Genomic DNA, 5,790 nt, shown 5'->3' with positions numbered 1-5,790 from the left:
AATGCTAAATTAAATCCTAAATGCAAATGCACATATTTTTTTTATTTTTTATTAATTAAACATGCACAGCAAATGCAAACAATTGACAGAAAATGCCACAAAAAATCCACAAAATTTTGCAAATAATAAAAAATTATTTTGTTTTGAATTTATGGGAGTGATTCATATAGGGCAAAAATCACGTGCTCACAATGTGAATGTTCTTTTTGAGAGTGAGCGAATTCGGTCTATCTCAATTCCTAATTGTTCTAAATATCATTATATGTGGAACTACTCTCTTGTGTGAATGTGAGGGTATGTGGTTCATAAAAGAAAGACAAGTCTTGACTTCTGTGTAGAGTAGTTTGAGAAAGTATGAATATTGCATGGCACGTGAGAGTCGACTTTTGAGGCTAAGATTGTTCACTACTAGGCGTAACTCAAGTGATTCGTTCTGGGTGTGATGCGTTATGGGATAATGTTTAGTGAAGGAACCTCTATAGAGCGTGGTGGATTGCTTGAGGACTAGCAATGATTTAAGTGTGAGGTGTTGATAATAGGCTAGATTTATGTAATTTGGCGATTGCTTATGCCCCAGCTTGATTATGTTTCAATGTCATAAATAGTTAAATGATAAAAAATGGGCTCTAATTGTGAATTTCATATGTTGCAGGATGAGGAGCTTGTATGAGGCCTTAAAGCTATGATTGGAGCTACATTGAAGCAAGAAAAACCCCTAGGAGCTGAGTACGCGCGAAGACGAGAAAAAGAATCGAGGAAATAAAGGCCTGGACTAGCGCGTCCACTAGCGCGACCGCGCTAGTCCAGATGCGGGAGGCAGAATGTTAGTCCACTAGCCCGACCATTAGCGCGTCCACTAGCGCGGCCGCGCTAGTCGCAGTTCCGGAAAGAAAATTTTCAGGGGTAAACTTGGAAGTCTGGAGGTAAATTCACTTAACTTATATAAGGTCAAGCTCGCCCAAGGATGGATTTATCAAGGTTTTCATAGTTTAGTGCAAGAAAGAGAGAGGCAGGAGGCAAGGAGGATACACAACCATCGAGTTCTTCCTTTCTTTCTCTTGTTTTTACGATTTGTGATGAAATTGAATATTATTGTGATGAACACTAGTATGAGTAGCTAAATCCTTTGTCTAGGGTTTTGATGGAACCTATTGAAGGATGAACTTCGTGATTATGTTAATATAGTTTGCCAGTTTAATCTCTATTTGTTCAACTACGTGTTTGTTGTAGTTAATTGACAGGATCCTCAATTAGCTGTGCCTATTTAGTGTGCATAACTCGGGAGAGAGTGCATAATTAGGTAGTTGTTGAACATCTTGAAGATGATAAAAGGAAAAGAGGGATGTATAACTGCGAGTTTAAAGGTGGGATTAGGGATAACGAAGCCTTGGGTGCAATCTAAAGTGAGCTGTAATAAACAAAGCCAGCTAGTGTATCTCGGGAGAGTGCGTCTAGTAAATTATCTTGATTACTCGGGAGAGATTTACGGTAAAAGAAGTGCTCATGATTGACAGAGATATTTTGGTGAATCTATATGAAACATAACCGGAAGGGATTCCATCAATAGGGGAAATCACTACCTTAGAACCTTCTCATAATTGTTTACAACTCAAGCATAGTTAGTTTTCAGCTGTTTATTTATTTATTTTCAGTCTTAGTTATTAGAAATACCATCAACTGTTATTTACAACGTTTGGGGAAGTTGATTCCATAGAATTTAGTAAGTCCAACGAAAGTAATTGATAGGTTGATTCTTGTGGGTTTGACTCTGGGCATAAATACTCAGATTATATTTGCAACATCCGCGTGTCCTTTTATAAGGCATAGTTGGGCGTGATCAACAACCTACCTTTTTGCTTCTTATTTCGTATAGAAATCTTCTATATTAGCTTCTCTGACTCTGAGTATTTTTTTTCCTTTCCCAATGGCATGATTGCTTCAGCAAATTGAAATGGATAGGGCCGATTTCGAGTTAATGCATATATCACTCACCTAATCTGTTACAATTTGAACGAATCAACAGCACGCTATACTTTTATGTGTTAAATTCGAAACTCTTAAGCCAAATTGAGTTAAAGTAGATAAGTTATATATACTTCATATTTGCACTAGTAAATTGTAAATTCTCTCAAAAGCATACTATAGCCGGGAAGAATGTTTCTATCCAGCTGAATATGGCACGAAAAAGGGTTCGTACCAAGCCACCTTTCAAAGTCTACGAGGAGGAAAATTTACTAGCATTGAAGAAAAAGAAATATGCTTTTCTTATAATACCCTCGTCATAATGTAACTTAATGAAAACTAATGGAAATGATATATTTTATGCTTTAAAAGCTTAAGAATGCTTAAAAAAAAATAGTTTAAGGGAAACATTGCTCAATGCGTAATAATTTGAGGGGCTCCTTTAGTATAATAAGGGTAAGTTTTACCTTTTACTTCCCTTCATTTTGACCATAAATTTTCTTTTTCAACACAGAAAATCAATTTTTTGCAAATTAGTGAAGAAACTAATATAGTCTAACGTTGAAATTGCAAACATAGGTAGTATGGGACTGTAATTGCTAATACAAACAAGACTACAGCAAAGAAAACCATAACAGTACGGGCCTGGAGGCCTAATATGGGGTAAGTGCACATATAATCATTTTAAGAATTGCTATTTAGAGATTAAATAGCATTTCTTTGCTATATTACTTACATAGTTGTAGAATTATAAAGGTAAAGTATTAATGTTATAACTATTGATAAAACTTTGCTATATCAAACACATGCTAGGAGGGAAAGTACATGCATATAAGACATGAATTCAGAGTTTGATGTGAATTAAATCTAAATTCTCTTAATCTCATTCCTGAATTTATTATCAAGACATTATTAACATAGCTAATTAAATATTAATCCAACAGTTACATTTCAAAGGTTCTGTCTGCACTTGGCGCCATCAATGTATTTCACTAGTAACAGCCGAACCTAACCATTCCTTCTTCTTCTTCCCCTAATGAAAACACAGGAAATAGTAATTTCCCCCCCTTCTGTTAGAAAATTAATCCAAAACATGGGACTTGATAAAATTGCAGTGATCACCATTATCATCTCATTTCTCAGCTCTACTGAGTCAACTCGTCCTCCGTTTTCATGTGACGCGTCCAACCCAGTTACAAGAACATTTACATTCTGTAACATATCATTACCCATCCGGCAAAGGGTAGAGAATCTAATTTCACGCCTGAATTTGGACGAGAAAATATCACAACTGGGTAACACTGCACCTGCCATTCCTAGGCTAAATATCTCTGCTTACGAGTGGTGGTCGGAATCGTTACACGGCCTAACATATGCAGGAGAAGGGATGTCCTTCAATGACAGCATTACAACTGCAACTCAGTTCCCTCAGATCATTCTTACTGCTTCTACTTTTGATGAACATCTCTGGTATCGCATTGCTCAGGTAATTAATTTCTTCTACTCAGGATCTATGGTTAGTTGAATGTTGTATATAATGACGTTACAAAAGAGATGTCATATAAATTGAAACATGAATATTTGGTGTACTATTTACTGCCTATTTGATTCGGAAATAAATTGTTCTGCAGAATGATTATCTTGATGAAACTATATACTGGTGTTTGATACTTTTATTGCCTCGTAATTTCTAATCAACCAACAGAAACTATGTAAAAAAACACCTTCTCCATAAAACATGAGTTTGGAGAAGAACATTTTGGGGCGTGCCAAGTAGGTCTATAAGAAGAACTATTGCATTTAATTAGATTATAGGAAACAGAGATATATCAACTTTTGTAAAGAGATAATAAATGTCCGAGTTTAAGTAGCGGTTGATATTAAGGGGTTCTATGTAGTGTACAATGTGGTGAATATATATGTAGTAAAATGTTGAAATAAACTTAATACCTAGTACTGATATGTTGTACATTTTGCCTAGGCAATTTCAAGAGAGGCAAGAGCAGTATACAATGCTGGTGAACTAAAAGGAATGACATTCTTTGCACCGAATATAAACATTTTAAGGGACCCAAGATGGGGCAGAGCTCAAGAAACAGCTGGAGAAGACCCGATGATGGTAGGAAAATACGGAGTGGCTTATGTAAGAGGACTTCAAGGCGATAGTTTTCGAGGTGGGAAGCTCAAAGATGGGCATCTTCAAGCCTCAGCTTGCTGTAAGCACTTTACAGCTCAGGATTTGGATCACTGGAATGGCCACTATCGTTTCACTTTCGATGCTCAGGTCACTAACTAACCTGATATTCATTGTTTGTTCTGTTTAAGGATTATGTTGTACATACCTTTCATATATCCTAGTTTTTGAAATTGGTCCTCAATGTAGATGCCAAAAATCCTGTATTTCAGGCTACTTTTGTTTGTATGCTGAACGGTTTGGAACATAACAATGTGGCGGATCTACCAGCTAATACAGAAGCAAGATGCAATATAGTACTACTATAGTATATCCTATTTGTTTGTCTTAGATGTAATGATCCTATATCACCTACTATGTTTTATTATTGGTTATTTCATGTATTGATGCTGCTTCATAGTATATAGTATTAATCACACCAAAAGGAAAAAGAATGGAAATAGTTGAGGAGTTTCATATTGTTATCTAAAACAATGTGTCATTCAGGTTACAGCGCAGGATATGGCAGATTCATTTCAACCACCATTCAAGAGTTGCGTGGAAGAAGGAAAAGCCACCAGTCTAATGTGTGCTTATAGTCGTCTCAATGGTGTCTCTAACTGCGCTAACTATGATCTCCTGACTAAGACTGTCCGCGGACAATGGGGTTTCAACGGGTAAAAAAGTTTACTTAGTTAGATAAGGAAATGGATATTTGTTTCTACTACATTTAGAGTTTCACTGAATAATCTAAGATGAAATATGATTCCAGCACCACAAAACTAACTGCTGTCTATTGCTGAAAAGTTCCATTGTATCAGATTGCGACGCAGTTCAGGTTATGCATGATCACCAGGGATACACAGTTGAAGATGCAGTTGCAGCTTCTCTCAAAGCTGGTAACTGATCCTTTCTCTGCTTTAATTTTGCTTTTAAAAGAATGAATGTCTTGTCTGCTACTGAAATTGGAGGAAAATGCATTTCAAATGCATACCATATCTAATTAGAACTTATTTTACTCCTTATTGTTAATTAGCAACTTCAATTGGAATGTTCATTGATCTCAACATACTATAGTCTAATAACCTTGCAAGGATTGCAAGGTTATCCCGGGAGAGACCCTCGCAACTCAGCATAGGCTCTTAGTGATAGACATCGGCATTATGATGAAGAGGAAGAAGAGGTATGCTCGTGGCTGACCGAGGATTAGATGGGGAGCTTTAACCAAGGATAAAGCCCAGGAGTACTTGGAGGGGAGGTTTGTAAGCGCTACTGTGTTAAAACACAAATTCAGAAAAAAACTGTTAGAAAAATAAAAGAAACTGGAAAAACAGAAGAGTTTAAGAAATATTCCGAGTCCACAATTTGCTTGTGTGTCCTTAAGGAATTTTAACCCCCTCACACGTTGCCAAGGTAATGGATTAAATCCTCCCAGGATAAAACGGAATAAACCTTCCTGCAACAGTGGCAATACAAACTGCAGGATACCAACGAACTAAAAGAACGGAGAAAAATCACACTTACGAATTTGAGAGAGAGAGACTGCGAATTAGAATGCAGTATATTCAGAAAGAAAGAAGTTCTGGAGTGTTTTTCGTGTGTAGAAAATGGTGCCTTGCCTCAGAATTTATAGGCAATTATCAGAAGAGGTGTCT

This window comes from Nicotiana attenuata, unplaced genomic scaffold, assembly GCF_001879085.1.
Source record: "Nicotiana attenuata strain UT unplaced genomic scaffold, NIATTr2, whole genome shotgun sequence".
NCBI classification, from domain to species: Eukaryota; Viridiplantae; Streptophyta; class Magnoliopsida; order Solanales; family Solanaceae; genus Nicotiana; species Nicotiana attenuata.
Note: the sequence above shows the minus strand (reverse complement) of the source record.